We start from the raw sequence: 21212 nt of genomic DNA on the forward strand, positions 1-21212 counted from the left end.
TATTCTAATACTGGTTTGATGGTAACAAACTCCTTTAGTGTTTTCTTTTCAGAGAAGCTCTTAATTTCTCCAATTTTAGATGACCGCCTAGTTGGGAAAAGTATCCTTAGTTGTAGGTCTTGTTTTTCATCACTTTGAATTATTCATGTTAATCGTTTTTGATCTGAAATGTTTCTGTTGAAAACTCAGATGAAAGTCTTTTTTTAATTTTTATTTATTTATTTTTAGGGAGACAGGAAGGGAAGGAGAAGGAGAAGGAGAGAAACATCAATGTGTGGTTGCTTCTTAAGCACCCCTCACTGGGGATCTTCCCTGTAACTCAGGCATAAGCCCTGACCAGGAATTGAACCAGTCCTTTGGTTCACTGGATGGCACCCCATCCACTGAGCCACTCCAGCCAGGGCGAAAAATCAGGTGAAATTATTATGGGGGCTTCCTTATAGGTAACAAACTGCTTTTGTCTTGCACCTTTTAAGAATCTCTCCTTGTTTTTAAGCTTTGCCATTTTCATTATTATGTGTCTTTGTGTGGGCCTTTTGGGGTTCATTTTGTTTGGGACTCTGTGAGCTTTCTGGTCTTGTGTTTTTTTCTTTATCAGGTAAGTGTAGTTTTCAGTCATTTTATCTTAAAATTGGGTTTTGATCCCTTGCTTTCTCTCTTCTCTTTCAGGTATCCCTATGATGTAGATGTTATGCTTCATGTTGTCCGAAAGGTACCTTAAACTATCCTCTTTTTTTTTTTTTGCAGCTCCGATTGTGTGTTTTTTCTACCTTGTCTTCCAAATTATTGATTCAATTCTCTGCTTCATCAATACTTATGTTTATTCCATCCAATATATTATTTCAGATATTGTATTTTTATTTCTGACTGGTCTCTTTTAATGGTTTATATGTCTTTTTTCATGCTGTTGAGCATCTTTATAATCATTACTTTGAACTCTATTTCTGATAAATTGCTTACTTCAATTTAATTCAGCTCTTCTATATAATCCTCTTGGTTTGTCATTTGGGGGCTGTTTCTTTGTCTTACTATTCTGGCTGCTTATTTATGTTTGTTTCATGTATTAGGTAGACATTCAAAAACTTTTGTGTATGTCTATGTCAGGCATTGCTTGTGACTCACCCTGGACAACCTGTTTGGAGATGTCAGTGATCCACAGTTTGTAGCTCCTTCTGCTGAGCCTGTGTATTTGGAAAGGACCAAGCTGTGAACCAAGGCTGTCTTTTAGCAGCACCAATCCAAGAGCAGTGTCAGCTAAAGTCTCAAATCACCTAGAGATCTGCCTCTCTCTGCAGGCTGTCTGTTAAGCTTAACTACTACAAGAGCTTCAGGCTGTATCTATCATCAGAGCTTAAGCTCCACAGGATAGAGCAAGAGGGATTCTTGTATTTGGGGTTATTATTTTCCCTTAGGTTGATGCCACATGGAAGGGAGTGCTGTCTCCAAGAAATATTGCTTCTGGAGTGTTGTGAATGACTAAGCATGGATATCCTGTTGGCAAACAGGATTTCCCCTGAGCCACCAAACTTAGATTTTTCTCACACAGCTCCAGTCATAGTGTCCTCCTTTCCATGGAATCCAGGGTAGTGGCTGCAAGTGAAATTTTGCGTATTGGCCCTATAAGAGGTTGTCTTCCTCTCTAGCTTTATCTCTCTGGTGGACAGAAACCCTGTTGCTTTTCACAGCTGAGTGTTATGTGGGTACCTTTCCTGGTTCTGGCATTTTAGGCTGGGAAGCCTGGCTTGGGGTTAAGACTAAACATTTTTCAGGGGAACTCCTCTTCTCCCATTGCTGAAATATTGCTCCAGAACTTCAGCTGCTGCCCATTGGAGCCCAGCCAGCCCTCTTGTGTCTCCACATTTCCTGCTGATCTCTCTGTGGTGATGTGGTTTCTTCTGTAAGTCATTGGTTATAAGACTTTTGTCCAGCTAGTCTTCAGTAGGTTACTCATTTTTCTATAATTTAGTTGTAATTCCAGTTTTGTTCTGGGAGGAGGTTAGTGTAGTTTCCACCTACTCCACTGCCATCTTGGCTCTCCTATATAGTATTTTTACAGAGCACATATTGATATGTAAGTTTAGTGCATATCATATTTTACAACCTTTATACCCTTTTGTTTCAACATTTTATTTTTGTTGAGTGTAATTACACTATCAACCTCAAATAAGATCTCCAAAATATAAAGAATTCACATGACTCCACTCCAAGAAGATGAACAATCCAATCAAAAAATGGGCAAAGGAGCTGGGCAGATGCTTTTCCAAGGAAGAGATACAGAGGGCCCAGAGGCATTTGAAAGGATGCTCAGCATCACTAGCCATCAGATAAATGAAGGTTAAAACCACAATGAGATACCACATCACATCAGTCAGAATGGACATCATAAACAGATCAACAAACAACAGGTGCAAGTGAGGCTGTGGAGAAAAGGGAACCCTAGTACACTGTTGGTGGGAGTGCAAACTGGTGCAGCCATTGTGGAAAACAGTCTGGAATTTCCTCAAAAATCTAAAAATGTAACTGCCTTTTGATCCAGTTATTCCCCTGCTGAGACTATACCCTAAGAACACCAAAACGCCAATTCAAAAGAACCTATGCACCCCAATGTTCACAGCAGCGCAATTTACAACAGCCAAGTATTGGAAGCAACCTAAATGCCCATCAGTAGATGATTGCATCAAAAACCCATGGTACATTTACACAATGGAATACTATGCAGCAGAAAAGAAAAAAAAAAGAACTACTACACTTCATGGCAGCATGGATGGAACTAGATAGCATTATGCTAAATTAAATAAGCCAGGGGGTGAAAGACAAGTACCATATGATCTCACCTATGAGCAGAATCTAACCAACAAAACAAAGATGCAAGGAAAATGAGGCCAGCAACACTGAAAGAAAAAGAAACCAACAGAGACAAGAGGGAAGGAGGGAGGGGTGAGCGGGGAAAAGGAAGGGAAGGGGAAAGTCAAGGAACATATAGCAAGGACTCACGGACAAAGCCAAAGTGGGGAAGGACTGAGGGAGGGAGAAGGGGGAGGGGGCAGGGGAAAGAGGTGGATGTAGGCAGAGACAAATGTATTTGAAAAAATAATTAATTAACTTATGGGTTTGAATATTTTACTTCATGTCATGAAAAATATTAGTTCTATTTTCTTCTAAAACTTCTTAGATTCTACATATTGATTTTTAACTCACCTGAATATTTCTTGTATAATGTGTGAAATAAGGCTGTATATTTGTTTTATTTCAAGTAATACTGGTCCATGTATTTTATTTGTTGAATAAGCCTTATTTTACCCATTGACTTGAAGTTTCAACTCATCATATATTACATTGTTAGACATATATATATGTCTCTAGAGTGCTCATTATATTTCATTGATCTACTTGAATTTTTCTGTGCTGATGTCATGTTGGTTTAATTGCTGAGACTTTATAATGGTTTAATTTTTTAAAAATATTTCATAGTTAACTTTGACATTTAAAAATAAATAAAATCAATCTGCATTTAAGAAAGAAAGAAAGAGAGAGAGGGATGGAACTCTGACCTTTTGCGACAACATGGATGGAAATGGAGAACATTAAGCTAAGTAAAATAAGCCAGTTGATGAAAGACAAATACCATATGATCTCACCTATAAGTGGGCTCTATTCAACAAAATAAACTAATGAACAAAATAAACCACAGGCATGGAAACACGGGGCAGATTGAAAGTGACCAGAGGGGATGGGGAAAGAGGACAATGGTGGACAGAAGGGGAAGGGACTAGACAAAGAACATGTATGAATGACCCATGGACATGAGCAACAGAGTGTGAATTGACTGTGGGAGTGGTGGGTCGGGGTGGAATGGGTGGATGGGGGTACAGGGGTAAAAATGGAGACAACTGTAATAGCATAAACATGATGTGTAAATAAAAAATAAATTAAAATATGTTTATAAAAAGTTAAAAAATGAAAATAAACAATTTATTCAAGTTAAAAAAGAAACATTGTGAAAGCAAAACAAAAAATATGACTAGTACAAAGTGATTTACAATTAAAATATTTTTAAAATTAAAAAAATAAAATGCAGATAAAATATTTTAACTCCAAATTGCAGAGATTTTAAACAAAATGCTTATTTATCTTAAAACAGTTACATAGTTCTCTCCCAAGGTAGATTTTAGGCTATTGTTTGGGGAATATAGATACTTCTTTTTATATTTTCCTTTGTCACTCCTGTTTTATCTCCTTTCAAGCTGAATTATTGTTTAGGTAAACTAAACACAATGTGCTGTTCAGTGGCCAGAAATGCATTAGGAAAGCATCCATAAGAATAAAAACTAGACCATTTGCATTGATTAAAGCAGAAACAGTTTGGAATATCATATGGAATTAAAATCAGTTCAAAGACCTAAAGGATATTTAATAGCACCTGTGTCTTCTTTATATTTTGTTTATTTTTATAGTAAACTGGGACTATAGAAAAATTCTGAGTATATTGATCAAAGACAAATTGTTTACATTCTCTTTCTCTAAGAATATAGTAGGACGATTACTTGAAAATAAAGATATATTAATAAGTAAATATTACTTCACCAACTCCTATGTTCCTAGTTCTCCTCATGCCTTTATGAAGCTCATACTTTGAGCAAAGTGGTAATATGAACAAATACATAATAAAGTTAAGTTTGAGAAACTATATGCAGAGACTCAATTACCAAGAGATACTTTTAGGGAATTTGAGTGGACATGGAGGAGATTGTCTAAAGTTCTATGGGGCAGAGTTCAGGTCAGTGGCCATGGATATCTCAAAGCTATAAAATTTGTGTATCTCCAGATCAACTTTTTATGTATGATGGGAATGCCAATCCATGGAAGATCTCAAAACTAGGTCTCTTTGGAGCTGGTGGTCAGGTCACAAAATCAAAGTAGTGTGATGAATATAGTACCAGGCTGGGAACTTGAAAACTTGAGTACTAGTTCATATTCTTTTACTAAATAATAAGAGACCCAAAAGTCATGTTGAAAAAAGACCTATTCTTTTCAGAAATAACCTTATATTATTCAAAAACACAAATGGTGGTATTTCTGTTATTGCAAATAGGTGGAACTTGCCAGGGCCATTGTGTACAGCAGCACTAACTATACAATGTACAAGTAAAAGTAAATCCATTTGCACTGATTATGATAGAAATTGTTGTGGCTACTCTGCAGCAACTGGGGTGGATTTCCCCATGTTCAAAATTTAGTTTGGATGTTAACTGATGAAACCATATACAAACACCAAGAAGATATGAAAAAGTTTATTACTTAAATATGAAGATTTTGAGAGAGCAGGGTGGCTCCAAAGCTGGTCTGAAAATGGCTTTAGAGGTCAGGAAAAGAGATTGGCTTGGTGTTTTTTATGTGATTAGTGGTTAAGGTCAGGGTTAGGATAGAAAATAAAGCATATATAAATTGAGCCAGTAATGATAACAAGGTAATAACCATATTTTACCAAATCTATGATGTCATGAATTGTAAGATGCATTATACTTTCACACCAAGAAAGAAAATAAAGATTCTACCTATTAAATTATACCATAACATCAACTTTAGAAGGGAATTTTGACTTCAAAAATGATGAAATGCAATGAAATATGTTATACCCTGAAATTTAATTTGAGCATTTTTTTCTTTGAACACAGTTTTTAGTTAGCGACATTCATGTGAAGGAACTCTGTGCTCAATCCACTATAAGATTTAATAATTGAGGCACCATGTGTGTCTTATTAAAGTTATACCTCCTGTAAGTTTGTACATTTACAACAATGCTTGAAATGAAGTTTTTAGCATGAACAACAGTCATAGCATGGTTTCATTATGTATGCTGAAAATCTTGTTTCCCCCACCATTAGTTAATATTTGTTTTTCGGACAATTACTTATGAATAGACTGCTTGAATTAGCTTTAGCTAATTTGGAAATTGCCCTTTCTGTATTTTTAGATGAAATAACAGCACATTCTTTCTATACCCCTAAACCTTAGAAATACAGGGAGAAGCAAGAAGCATGTAGGTTATGGCAAACGTTCACTCATTATGAACTGATTATTATAAAGGTCAATGTTGGGGTCTAAAGCAAAGAAAGCATGATAGGAAGTAATGAGAGAAGTTAAATCTTATCTACTCTCAAGAATTCTCAGGCTGGGCCCCCTTTTTTTCCAACAAGGCAGTCGAGCAGCCTCCTCAGAAGATGCAGAGGCCCTGAGTGTCAAGGCCATCATCCTTGAGATCAAGCCCAGTGACATCACTGAGAATGTCAAAGCTAATGGCTAGAGGATGACTGTACTTTCAGACTACAATATTCCAAGTCTACCCTGCACTTGATGCTTCATCTGTGAGGAGGCATCATCATGCCTTCCCTCTACCAGCTCACCCAGACGTGCAACTCTGAGAAGATTATCTGCTGCAAGTGTTATGCACATCTGCACCCCTTCACTGCCACCAAAGATGGCCACACCAACAACCTGCCTCACAAGGACATCAAACAAGGCTTCTCGACCACATCATTGCTGCAGGGTAACCTGCCTGAACCCCAGGACCACAATAATTTTCCCATTCATTAACTGGAGCAGTTAGAGAAAAAAAAGAATTGTTTGACTGAATCTCAAAGTTTTGATACTCATTGAAGTCCTCTGCAATGAACACTAGGGCGTATGGCCCAGAAATACCATATGTTTTCTTCAAAACAACTAGAGTAGAAATTACCTGTTGCCTGGCTGGCCCAGAGCTATTACATTAAAATCTATAAATAAATGGCTAATTAAAAAAATTAATTTGAAAAGTAACTAATTGGTTTTTAGGTATTGATGTTCACTGTGCAATTCATAGTTTTACTAAAGGTAAATATTAGATCTTCTTGGTCTTCCTTGGTAAGGAAGACCTAACCCAGAAAGAGAATTTTTCAGAAATAACTGCCTCACAAATGTACTTAGGAAAATATGATGGTGCCCACTTCATGTCTTTAGTGTAGTTTAAATAGCATATTCCCAGCTTATGTTTTCCTTTCCCCAAAACATATTCTCATGTGACTTTTACACAGAAGAAAATATAAGAATAATGCTTTGCCAAATACATATGCCATCTCTTTTTCTCTTTGTTGTGGTGGCCCATATCTTTAGGTTGGAACTATACCTTCTCCTTTTGGCAAAAGCCTCAATTCTACCTTCTTTCCCCCTCTTTCTTCATGTCTGTCCCCTCATCCCCTTCCCTTTGTCAACCATCAGATTTTTCTTTATGTCTATGGGTCTGTTTCTGTTTTGTTGTGTTTATTTTTTCTCATTTATTGTTGTTCAAGTACAGTTTCTCCATTTTCCCACCACCACTTTCCTGCTTTGTTTATTCATTTGTTTTGCTTTTTTAGATTCCCCATATAATTGAAACCATACAGTATTTGTCTTTGTCTGACTTATTTCATCTAGCATAATACCCTTTAGGTCCATCCATGATGTTGCAAATTGCAAGATTTCATATTTGTTATTTCTGTGTAATATTCCATTGTATATATAGATATATATGGTGATATATAGCTATAGATATAGTTACCACTTTTTATCCATTCAACTATCGATGGACACCTAGGCTGCTTCCATATCTATGCTATTGTAAAGAATGCTGCAATTAACATAAGGGTACTTATATCTTTTCAAATTAATGTTTTTGTTTTCTTTGGATAAATACCCAGAAGTAGAGTTAGTGGTTCCACGGTAGTTCTATTTTTAAGTTTTTAAAGGAATCTCCATATTGTTTCCCAGAGTGTCTGTGCCAATTTTCAGTCCCACTAACAATGCACAAGGCTTCACTTTTATACACAGCCTCACCAATGTTACTTGTTGACTCTGATAATAGACATTCTGATTGATGTGGTATCTCGTTTGTTTGTTTGTTTGTTTGTTTTTTGGCTTAACCAACAGAAATTGATCTTACTTTTTAATCATTGATGACATTTAATATTATTTTATATTAGTTTTAGGTGTAAAGCATAGTGGTTAGACACCTATGATCTACAAAGTGATACCCCTGATAATTCTAGTACCCACTTCACACTGTATATAGCTATTATATTATTCACTATTCCCTATGCTGTACTTTACATCTCTGTGACTATTCTGTAATTACAAATTTGGACTTAGTCCCTTCACCTTTTTCACCCAGCCTCCTAACCCCTCCCATCTGTCAACCATCAGTCTGTTGTCTGTATCTATGAGTTTGTTTCTATTTTATATATTTGATATCAGATCTGTACTAGATTTATCAAGGTGATCACTTCCTAAGTTATATAAATGTCTAATCACTGGGCTGTACATAGGAAACTAATATAATAGTGTACATCTACTGTAATTGAGAAACAAAAAAACAATATTTGAAAGAAAAATAAGTAAAAGAATATGATAGAGGAAATTAGCAACATTTCTCTCTGCAACAATATAGGAATGCTTCTCTGTTCATTTACTGATGTTCCATGCACAGGAATGTCTCTTTTTGAGGAGTCGAATCATGACAGTGCAAGCATGAAATAATTGTTCCTTAATGAATCTTATTTCTTTAGAGTTTTACTGAAATGCAGCTTATACTTCTGCTATCCCTAAAGTAATAAAAAATCTCTTGTTTTGTTAAAGACAACTTATTTGGGGTGTTTTGTTTCTGGAGTTAAATTTCTGCTGTGTTCATTTTTTAGCATAAAACATGCTAAAGTTAAAAATAGCATGACCACAGGAGAAGCATTAGGGAGAGCTGCACAGCTGAAAGTAAATTTAACAAAAAATGTGGACAAAATAAAATGGTAATTCCCCCAATACCTGTTACGGTACTCTATGCCATGCTTACAAATTAAGGCCAATCTTTTTTTTTTTTTTTTTTTTTTTTTTTTTTTTAGCCTGGTATGTTCCCCTGTTCAAATTGAAAAATGATTCTCCTATGATGTTACCTAGAAATACCATCACCTTCACTTAACAACAACAACAAAAAATCCCTTTTGCTGTGTTTTTATTACCAGTGGGCAACCAGTCACTAAGCTGTTTTATTATTTGTGTGATCAAAAAAGAAAAGTTTTATGTGTGTATGGTGGGTTGCTCTCACACAATCATTAAAAAGTATTCAGAATTTACTATATCACAGTATATTTTATAAATATATCAAGAAGGGTTGAGGGTGGGAGGTGGGGGTGGGTGGGGCAGGGGAAAGTGATGGTGGGAAAATGGAGACAAATGTATTTGAACAATAAAAACATTTAAATAAACAAATCACATATAGGCAATTTTTTTAGTCCTTTCTTTCCATGAAGTTTATGATAAAAAGTCAAAAAATAAACAGTGTTTTATGTAAGGTCAGATTCCCATTAGATGGAAAAGACAGCAATATTTTTATAATTTGAGTTGTACAAAGGAAGATTTAGCTTCCATTTACCCCCTAATAATTGCGTTTGTTAACATTGCTGAGGTGTCTCAAAATTTTCACTTAATCTGTTCAGGATGATCGCTGAACCCTCTGGTCAAAATGGAAACCATATCAACTTTGGGAAATATTGAAAGCCACTATCACATATCAATTCACCTTGAATAAATTTCTTCTAAAATGTAACAGAAGAAAATTCTTTATTAATGGGGGAGAAAGTAAATCCCATAACCTGGGTCAAGTGTTTTAAATTAAGTTAGGTTTCTGGAGAGGGGGGAAAATAATTTAAGAAAAAAAAAAAGATTAGAGGGAAACCTTTCCTATTTAACAATGCACTTAACAATGTCACTAAAGGCTAATCTTAAATGTACGTGTTAAAAGTTAGGTTCAGAATTAGATAATTCCCAAGTTTGCTAGATCTCTGAAATCAACAAGAAAGGGCAGTTAAAGGCCAAAATACCCCAGGGGAAAAAATGTGTACTTCCTCAGAAAAAAGCTAAAATTGGAAACTAGGAAATCAGTAAATGAAAAGGGGACTATTTTAACTGATCATAAACCTATCTTTTACCTACAGCAATGATTTTCAACCTTTTTTTTTTATCTCATGGCACACATAAACTATTAAGATTCTGTGGCACACCAAAAAACATATTCTATATCCTATATTTTTGCCAATCTACAAAAAAAATAGGTATAATTTTGATTCATTCATGTGGGATGGCTATTGCTATATTGGCTGTTGTCATTTTTTTTCAATTTGACAATCTAAGGGAAGAGAGGTCAGTGTCCCTGACTAAATAGTCAGGTGTTGCATGTTTTAAACATTCTGCTGCAAAATGTAGGAGTTCCTTCTTTTTTTCTGCTGCATAGTATTCCATTGTGTAAATGTACCACAGATTTTTTGATCCACTCCTTTAGTGATGGGCACTTAGGCTGTTTCCAGCACTTGGCTATTATAGATAATGCTGCTATGAACATTGGGGTGCATAAGTATTTTTTGAAATGGTGTTTCAGGACTCAGTGTATAATCCCAGTAGCAAAATTGCTTGGTCAAAAGGCAGTTCTAGGATGGGTGGAGGAGGGCAAAGGGAGAAAAATTGGGACAACTATAATAAAATAACAATAAAAAACAATAAAAAAGAAACATTTGTGACACCCTAAATAGTGTTATTGGAGATATAGTATATTGACATGCTTTAAATAGAAAGAACCATTTGTCCTAAAAAAAAAAAATATCTTGTGGCAAACTAGTTGAAAATAACTAACCTACAGGAATGCATACTTGAGTTTATAACATGTATGGTGGTTAACTTGTACAGGTTATTTTGTAGTTATAGCTAACGCATCTTGAGTTGTCATTTAGATTGAATTTGCTGTTCTTAGTGGGAAAGGAAGTATTTTTGCCTGTGATTCTTGAGTGTTAGTAGGCAGTCTTTTTTTTTTATTGTGATTAAATATACATAACGCAAAATTTACCTTTTTAACCATTTTTATGTGTACAATACTGTGGCATTAAATGCATTCACATTGTTGTGCATTCATCACCACTATACATCTCCAGAGCTTTTGTATCTTCCCCGACTGACACTCTGTGCCCATAGGGCACACGATAACTCCCCAATGCCCCTTGCCCCAGGCCCTGGCAAAGACCTTTACTTTTTCTCTCTATAAATATTACTTCCATGTACTTTATATAAGTGGAATCATACAGCATCTGTCTTTTTATGTCTGGCTTGTTTTACTTAGCCTAATGTCTTCAAAGTTAATCCACATTGTAACATGTATCAGAATTTCATTCCTTTGTAAAGCTGTATACTATCCCAGTGTATATATGTACTACACTTGGCCTATGCATTCATCTGTTGAAGGACACTTGGGTTGCCTTCAGTTTTTGGCTATTGTGAATAATGCTGTTATGTATATGGGTGTACAAATATTTGTTTGAATGTATGTTTTTAATTTTTTCAAGCATATAATTTTTTTTGAGGAGCCACTATGCCATTTTTGATAGAAACTGCATCATTTTACATTTCCATCAGCAAAGCACCAGGGTTCCAATCCTCACAAATAATTGTTATTTCTTGTTTTGGGGAGGTTTTTGGGGGTTTCTCTTTTGGTTTTGGTTTTGGTAGCAGCTATACAATAAGTGTACTGTTGCATCTTATTGTGGTTTTCATTTGTATTTCCCCAATGATTAAAATATTAAGCATCTTTTCATGTGCTTATTGACAATTTGCAATTTTTCTTTGGAGAAAAGTCTATTCAAGTTCTTTGTAAGTCCTAGCTAGTTGCCCATGGCTGTGACCACTTTCATCATATTCCATCTCTCAACTGATGAAGAACATTGAAGTAGTATTTCTGATTCATCGTCTGGCCTGGAGAGCCATACTCTTGATGGACAACACCTTCCCAATCAAAAAACATAGTTAACATGGTTTTGATGTTGCTGCAACAGTGCCACCCCGTTTTTGGGCATGGAGAACCAGGCAACTTCCATTAGAATGACTGGGCCTTCATTTCTGGATCATGGACTGTAGCCACACCATTCATCACCAGTTATGACCTTGTTGAGGAAATCTGGCTCATCAAGTCATTAACAACTGCAGCACTATGTTCCTTCTGCTCTGGTAGCAGAAACTGCAAAACAAAATTTGCCATGATGAACTCCATGCAAGATCCTGCATCAAAATCTCAGACACAGTACTTTTTGGTATCCCGAGATCAGCTTCTAGTCCTTGCATTGTCAGTTACTGATCTTTGTTCATTGCAGCCAGTACATGTTCAACATTCTCAGGTGTTTTGCTTGTTGTAGACCCTCGAGAACATGGATAACTTTCAGGAGATTTTCAAACATCTTTGAAGTGTTTGTGCCCACTTTTATTTGTGTTGTCCTTTTTATTTATTTATTTATTTATTGAAAACATTTGTCCCTGCCTCCTCTGCAACACTTTCCTTTGCCCCCTCCCTCCTTCCCTCCCTCAGCTCTTCCCCTTTGGTTTTGTCCATGAGTCCTTGTTATATGTTCCTTGACTTTCCCCTTCCCTTCCCTTTCCCTCCCCCTGCCCTCCTTCCCTCTTGTCTCTGTTGATTTCTTTTCCTTTCAGTGTTGCTGGTCATATTTTCCATGCATCTTCGAATTGTTGGTGAAGTTCCGCTTGTAGGAGAAATCACATGGTATTTGTCTTTCGCCCCCTGGCTTACTTCACTTAGCATGATGCTCTCCAGTTCCAGCCATGCTGTCGCAAAGTTTAGTAGTTCTTTTTTTCTTTCTGCTGCGTAGAATTCCATTGTGTATATGTACCATCACTTTTGGATCCAATCATCTACTGATGGGCATTTAGGTTGCTTCCAATCTTGGCTATTGTCAACTGTGCTGCTATGAACATTGGGTTGCATGAGTTCTTTTGTATTGCCATTTTGGTGTTCTTAGGGTATAGTCCCAGCAGGGGAATCACTGGATCAAAAGGCAGTTCCATTTTCAGCTTTTTAAAGAAATTCCACACTGCTTCCCACAATGGCTGCACCAGTCTGCATTCCCACCAACAGTGGACTAGGGTTCCCTTTTCTCCACAGCCTCGTCAGCTCCTGTCATTTGTGGATGTGTTTATGATGGCCATTCTGACCGGTGTGAGGTGGTACCTCATGGTGGTTTTGATCTGCATTTCCCTGATGGCTAGTGATGCTGAGCATCCTTTCAAATGCCTCTGGGCCCTCTGTATCTCCTCCTTGCAAAAGCATCTGACCAGGTCCTTTGCCCATTCTTTGATTGGATCGTTTGTCTTCTTGGAGTGGAGTCGATTGAGTTCTTTATATATCTTAGAGATGAAACCTCTATCTGATGTATCATTAGCGAATATATTTTCCCACAGAGTTGGCTCCTTTTTCATTTTGCTGATGTTTTCTTTAGCCATGCAGAAACTTCTTATTTTGATGAGGTCCCACTTGTTTATTCTTGCCTTTTTGTCCCTTGCTTTAGGAGACATATCAGTGAAAAAATTGCTGCGTGGTATATCTGAAAGTTTCCTGCTAATGTTCTCCTCTAGGACTTTGATGGTGCTGCGACTTCTATTTCAGTCTTTTATCCATCTTGAGTTTATTTTTGTGTATGGTGTCAGCTGATGATCGAATTCCAATTTTTGGCATGTAGCCGTCCAGCTCTCCCAAAACCATTTGTTGAAGAGGCTATTATTGCTCCATTTTATGCTTCTGCCCCATTTCTCAAATATTAGATGCCCATAGAGACCTGGGATTATTTCTGGGCTTTCTATTCCGTTCCACTGCTCTATGGGTCTGTTCTTGCGCAAGTACCAGATTGTTTTAAGTATAGTGGCTTTGTAGTAGAGTTTGATGTCCGGTATTGTGATCCCTCCTACTTTGTGTTTCTTTCTCAAAATTGCTGCGGCTATTCGGGGTCGTTTATGGTTCCATATAAATTTTTGAAATGTCTGTTCTATTTCTGTGAAATACATCATTGGTATCTTAATAAGGATTGCGTTAAATCTATACATTGCATAGGGTAGTATGGACAATTTGATGATATTAATTCTTCCTACCCATGAGCATGGTATATGCTTCCATTTATTTCTGTCTTTCTTAATTTCTTTTTTCAATGTTGTATAGTTTTCTGCATACAGGTCTTTTAAGTCTTTGGTTAAATTTATGGCTAGGTACTTTATTTTTCTCTTTGCTATATCGAATGGTATTTTTTCTCTGATTTCTTCTTCTATTGCATTGCTGGTGTACAAAAATGCCTTTGATTTCTGAATGTTGACTTTGTATCATGCTGTTTTGCCAAATTCACTTATTAGGTTGAGGAGTTTTTTGCTAGAGTCTACAGGGTTCCCTATGTACACTACCATGTCATCTGCAAACAATAATAGCTTTACTTCCTCCTTTCCTATTTGGATACCTTTTATCTCTTTCTCTTATCTGACTGCTGTGGTGAAGACTTCTAATAAGATGTTCAAAAGAAGAGGTGAGAGCGGACATCCTTGTCGTGTTCCCAATCTTAGTGGGAAAGGTTTCAGTTTTTGCCTGTTGAGTATGATTTTGGCTGTAGATTTTTCATATATGGCCTTTATTACGTTGAGGAATGCCCCATTTATTCCCATTTTGCTGAGTGTTTTCATGATAAATGGGTGCTATACCTTATCGAATGCTTTTTCTGCATCTATCGAGATGATCATGTGGTTTTTGTCTTTTCTTTTATTTATGTGATGTATCACGTTTACTGATTTGCATATTGAGCCATCCCTCCATCTCTGGGATGAATCCGACTTGATCGTGGTGGATAATCTTTTTAATATATTGCTGGATGCGGTTTGCAAATATTTTGTTGAGGATTTTAACCTCTAGTTCATCAGCATAATTGGCCTGTAGTTTTCTTTCTTTGTAGGATCTTTATCTCGTTTTGGGATCAGGGTGATGCTGGCCTCATCGAAAGAGTCTGGGAGTCTTCCCTCCTCTTGGATTTTTTGAAATAGTCTGAAAAGGACAGGGATTAGCTCTTTCTTGAATGTTTTGTAAAATTCTCCTGTGAAACCATCCAGCCCTGGGCTTTTGTGTGCCTGGAGTTTCTTGATGACTGCTTGAATTTTCCCAGCTGCTATCGGTCTCCTCAAGTTTTCTGTTTCTTCGTCTTTCACTGTTGGAAGATTATACTTTTCTAAAAATTTGTCCATTTCATCAAGATTTTCAAATTTCTTGGCATATAATTGTTCATAATATGTTCTGTTGATCATTTGTATTTCTGTGGTGTCAGTTGTTATTTCTCCTCTTTCATTTCTGATATTATTAATTTGGGTCCTCTCCCTTTTTCTCTTGATGAGTCTGCTTAAAGGCTTCTCAATTTTATTTATCTTTTCAAAGAGCCAGCTTCTGGATTGGTTGATCCTCTGAATTGTTCTTTTTTCTCTATGTCATTCAGTTCTGCTCTAATCTTGACTATTTCCTTCCTTCTCCTTGCTCTGGGATTTATTTGTTGTTGTTTCTCCAGTTCTTGAAGTTGTAGTGTTAGGTCTTTCATTTGTAATGATTCTCTCTTTTTTAGGTAAGCCTGTATTGCTATGAACTTCCCTCTCAGGACTATCTTTGCTGTGTCCCATAGGATTCGGACTGTAGTCTGTTCATTTTCATTTGTTTCCAGAAATTTTTTGATTTCTTCTCTTATCTCATTATTGACCCATTCATTGTTTAATAGTGTACTGTTCAGTCTCTATGAGTTTGCAAGTTTTTGAATTTTCTCTTTGAGGTTGATTTCGAGTTTCAAGCCTTGTGTCCAAGAAAAAGTTTGATATTATTTAAATTTTCATGAATTTGCTGAGGTGCTTTGTGTCCTATCAGGTGGTCTATCTTTGAAAAACTGCCATGAGCATTTGAAAAGAATGTGTATTTTTCTTCTTTGGGATGGAAGGTTCTATATATGTCAGTTAAGTCTCTTTGATTCAGTGTGTCATTCAGCGCCTCAATATGTTTATTAATGCTTTGTTTGGAAGATCTGTCCGTTTTTGACAGTGCGGTGTTGAAATCCCTATCTATCAGTGTATTTCTGTCTATATGTTTTTTTGAAGTCATCCAACAATTTCCTTATAAACTTGTCTTTGTTTTGAAATCTACTTTGTCTGGTATATGTACGGCAACCCCGGAATTTTTCTCATGTCCATTTGCTTGGAATATTATTTTCCATCCCTTTACTTTCAATCTGTGAAGGTCTCTTGCTCTGAGGTGGGTCTCTTGTAGGCAGCATATGTGTCGGTCATGTTTTCTTTTCTATTCAGCTACCCTGTGTCTTTTGATTGGAGCATTTAGTCCATTCACACTGAGAGATATTACTGAGAGAATCTTACTCATCTTTTCTCTTTGTACCTGTGTTCCTCTCTGTCTCATTCTTTTCCTTCATCTGCTTAAACCAGTCCCCTTAGCATATCTTGGAGTGCTGGTTTGGTAGAGATGTCTTCTTTTAGTCTTCTCTTGTCTGGGGAACTCCGTATTTCCCCTTCTATTTAATGGAGAGCCTAGCTGGGTAGAGCAGCCTTGGCTGTAGGCCCTTGCTTTTCATGGCTTGGAATATTTGTTGCCATTCCCTTCGAGCTTGTAGTGTTTCTGTTGAAAAGTCAGCTCCCAGGCATATCGGGGCCCCCTTGTATGTCACTTTCTCCTTCTCCCTTGCTGCCTTGAGCATTCTCTCTTTGTCTTTGACATTTGCCATTTTAATGATGATGTGTCTTGGAGTGGACCTCTTTGAGTCCCTCTTGAGTGGGTCCTCTGTGCCTCCTGGATCCATGAGAACCTTTCTCTCCTCAAACTAGGGAAATGTTCCATCATTACTTTTTTGAAGAGGTTCTCTACCCCTTGCTCCTCTTCTTCTCCTTCTGGTATCCCTATTATATGGATATTATTGCATTTCAGGTTGTCCTGCATTTCCCTAAATGCCTCTTCATTCTTTTTGAGCTGTTTTTCCACTTCTTTTTCTTTCTGGGAGCTTCTTTTTACCTTGGCCTCCATCTCACTGACTCAATCCTCAGCTTCATCCAGCCTGCTTTGGATTCCTTCTACTGTGTTCTTAAATTCAGAAATGGTATTCTTCATATCCTCTTGTGTCTTCTTGATAGTTTCTATGTCTTTTCCAGGCTGATATAGGTTGCTGTAAGATCCTAACAGTTTCTCTGCAGTTTCTTATAGTTGTCTTTGAGCTGGCTGAGCTCATTTAGCTTCCTTAGAACCATTGTATTGAATTCAGTATCTGATAGTTCCCTTGCCTCTATTTCATTTAGCTCTCTCTGTGGCGTTCCACTTTTCCACTCATTTGGGTGGAACTTCTTTTTCTTCCCATTTTTGTGAGAGTCTGTTAAGTATTTTTGTCCTTTACTTTTCTTTCTGGGCCTGCCTCTGATGATGTCAGTTGTTGACCCTATAGGACCTTGGGTTGCTTGTTTGAGCCTTCCAGGAATCTAATGTCTGTGTCTGACTCCTGATTGGAGCAGCTCTGTGACCCCTTCAGTCAGGTCTGGGGTATTTTTTTGGATCTCTCTGCACTCTCACGTGGGTTCCTTTAGCGCGCTCCCAGTGAAACAGTATCCCTGGTATTCCTGAACTCGCATGTTCTTGCCCCAGACCAGGGGGCTTATTTGCGACCTGGCATACTCATCTGGCCCCCGTAGCCAGCGAGCTCCACGGCACTGGTCGGTTTACGTTCTTCTATTGTGTATATTCCTCGCTTTTGGCTCTTTGGATGCATTGCTTGCCCTCCCCAAATGGGGACTATGGAAATGGGAGGGAGTCAGCTCCAGGACTTTCCGGTTAATCCTGTCTCTGGTCTCTCCTCCAGGGACTCTCAGCAGCTCTTCTAATTTTGTGGGCAGCTCTGCAATCGCGGGCGGGCAGGTCAATTTACGCCGGCCCTTGCTGGTCTGTGTACTCCTTCATAGGCCTGATAGGTGCCAATCTGTGGGAGACCTTGCCGGCCGCTGCAAGCATTCACTAGCCCACGCAAGTCACACACACGCTCGCCAGCTCTGGTCGGTCACTCGGTGCAAGTGTGCACACCTACACTGGATATTTTGGGGGTGTCTATGTGTGCTTTTCAGCTTTTGGCTCTTTGTGGGTGTGGCCTCTTCCCGCGCTATGGAGACCAAGGCAAGGAGAAGGAGTCGGGACTCCCCGGTTCCTCCTCCTGCCCTTTCCCCAATGCCTCCGTTTCTAGTCTCTCCTCAGGGGTCTCTGGGCAGTTCTCTGACCCCTTCAGCCAAGGATCCACCCCCTGTGCGGACTGCATTTCAATCGCAGGCAGTCTGGTACATGCACGCCCTCCTTCTGTATCTTTGGGGTCGCGCCTTTCCAGCCCACAATGGAGACTACAGGACGGGAAGGGAGTCGGAACTCCCGGGTTCCTCCTCCTGTTCTTTCCCCAATGTCATATCTCCAGTCTCTCCTCAAGGCTCTCCCAGCTAGTCTGCACTCAGCCCTGCAGCTCACATGCATACAAGCTGTGTACAGAGTGCACAAAAGGCAGGTTAATTGATTCCTTTATGCCTGAGCGAGATGGTAGCTGCAGAGTGGGAGGCACGCCATCACCGGGGCTCCACCGGCCACCGTGTCTGTTCTCTTCACAAAGTTTTCCTCATCAGTCTTTTCCCAGGCTCCAGGCCACCCTGCTGCCGCCTCTACTCAGAGATCAAGGAGGGTGGCTGCCACTGCAACTTTTGCGTTTGCCCTTTAAATGTCTCTTTGCATCCCCAGCCACCTGTCTCTGGCAGAGAGCGCCCCTAAGCTATTTGGGGTTGCGTGTTGTCTGTATTTTCTTGGTTTTAGCTGCAGTAGTTTAGGGGTTCCTGTTTATGATTCAGACTCCGTTCTTCTCGGGGGAAGCTAACTGGCCGTTTCAATGTCCCTCTGGTGCCAGTGCCCGTGGCCACCCAGCCCACCCTCTCGAGCCTCCACCGCACTTCTCACCCGTTGGGATGTGTGAGAGTCGAATCCACTGTCCGCGGCACCAAGGCTACTCTCCCACCATCACTCCACTGCTTTCCAGGTGATTACTCCATTATTTAGTTGCAATTCCAGTTTGGTCTTGGGAGGAGGTCAGCGTGACTCCCATTCACTCCTTCGCCATCTTCTCTCTCTGTATTGTCCTTATTACATCATCCCTGAAAGCCTCCCAAATCATACAAATAGTTTCTTCAGAGGAATATTCAAGCTTAATGCAAAATCTGATGCAGATTCATTGCTCTACTTGCTCAGTCATTTTGAATGTGATGGCCACACAATACACACACTTACTCAAGGGCATCTACTGCCCCTACAGGATAGTACAGTGAAGTCATCATTATTAACACATGTGCATTCCAGTCCTCTTTCATTGGCTGCCAGGTTACATCAGTGTCATGCAAATCGTTATATTAACAATGGTTGGACTTCTTCTGGGCATAACTCATATATATATGTGTGTAATATATATTATATATTATATATCAACATATATGTATGCTATGTGTACAACACACAGTTATTTATAATCTTAGCTTCTTATAATTTCTTTAAGATTTTATTTATTTTATTTTTAGACAGAGGAGATGAGAGGAAGAAAGAGAGGGAGAGAAACATCAGTGTGTGGTTGCCTTTTGTGTGCCCCGCACTGGAGACCTGGCCCACAACCCAGGCATGTGCCCTGGCCAGGAATCTAGACAGCAACCTTTTGGTTCACAGGCCAGAGCTCAAGCCACTGAGCCATACCCACCAGGACAATATACATAATTTTTTTTTATGTTATACCTGGATTTTAGTTTAACTCAAGTTTATTAGTGTTATAGGATATTTATTTTTCCTTTTTTTATTGCTTAAAGGGACATATGTGGAGGGTACAGAGTGTCACTGAGTAGATTACTAAGTACCATAAACATTAGTACCTGGCATGTTCTTTATCTCCCTGGTTTTCCACTTCCATGAAGATAGATTGTCCCTAAGCAGTTACACAATCAGGGTCCTGTGTTTGTACAATTCTTTATTCAGTGTATCCAATTCAGCAATTGTTTCATCCAATGTTGTTTTTGCCATGCTGCAAGTCTTTTCAGGAGAGATCAGAATCTCATAATAAAAGACTGAGAGATTCATTGTCAGGCCAAATCGAATTGGGTGTGTAAGCTGCATTTCTTTCTTACTAATTTCAAGTGTTTCCTAGTAAGCCTGATGAGGGTTTCCTACACAGGTTTGCTCTCTCCAGATGCACCATAGAAAAACATCTAAAATATACTTATGGTTCTGCGGCTTTGGAAATTAAATATTTGTCCAACAGCTCCAGTCATCATTTCAGCTGCCCTGTAGACCAGCCTCTGTCTTCTTATGGTATTCTTTGCCCCTCTGCTGCTTCTTTTCATTGCTCTGTTTTCTGTTCAGTGCTGGAGAGGACACACCACAAAGAGTGGGAGGTGCCTACCACATTCTGGTAGGCAACAGAGAGCAGGTTTCTCTCTTCATTGGAGAGTTTGAGCCCTTGTTCTGTGCCTGTCTTCCTGGCTGGGGTCATAACATCATAGCTCTCAGTCTGCTTGGTGACCCTGCCTTTCTGTGCCAGTTCACTTTTATCTGTGGTCATTCTCATGGGAGGACTGCAGGAGGAAAAAATGACTGCTTCCTTCCCAGGCCCACACCTCAGGCAGGAGCAGTGGACATGACATTGGTGGAGGCAACCTACAAGATATTTCTCTCTTTTTTTAAAGATTTTATTTATTTATTTTTAAACAGAGAATGGGAAGGAGAGAAGGAAAGAAAAATCAATGTGTGGTTGCCTCTCATGTACCCCCTCCTGGGAACCTAGCCTTCAACCCAGGCATGTTCCCTGACTGGGAATCAAAGCAGTGACCCTCTGGTTCGCAGGCTGGTACTCAATCCACTGATCCACACCAGCCAGGGCAGGATATTTCTTGAGATAATTATGGGGTTTTTTTTTGTCTTTCCCTCACCTCATTTCAATCAGGAGACCCTGATTTTTGAAAGTTGTGCAAGAAAAAGAGCGTCAGTCATTTTTAAAAGCCTGAAAATAACAGAAATAATTTCTGTGCCCTCTCCTGCCTCCAGGGACAGATGTGAGGGAAAAGCAATACATCAGGTCAAGGAGAGGAAGAGAAGAGAGATTTCTGGAAACTGCAACAAAGTGAGGGTTCAATAGGCACTCATTAAAGTCATGTACAAAATGGTGGCAGCACCCTTAGGAGATCATAACAACTAAGATAGGTTGGATGTTAGGTACAAGTAGAGAAGTTGGACCCTAGGACAAATCTTTAAGTTCCTCCCTTAT

General features: G+C 38.7%; 1 pseudogene; it reads right to left on the reverse strand.

Annotated features, from left to right (window-relative positions):
* Positions 1-19801: 19801 nt before the first annotated feature.
* LOC129082168 (14-3-3 protein beta/alpha-like) lies at positions 19802-20510 on the reverse strand (annotated as a pseudogene).
* Between the last annotated feature and the right edge of the window lie 702 nt (positions 20511-21212).

Source organism: Pteronotus mesoamericanus, unplaced genomic scaffold, assembly GCF_021234165.1.
Source record: "Pteronotus mesoamericanus isolate MK-2021 breed Mesoamerican mustached bat unplaced genomic scaffold, CSHL_Meso_final scaffold_12, whole genome shotgun sequence".
Taxonomy (NCBI): Eukaryota; Metazoa; Chordata; class Mammalia; order Chiroptera; family Mormoopidae; genus Pteronotus; species Pteronotus mesoamericanus.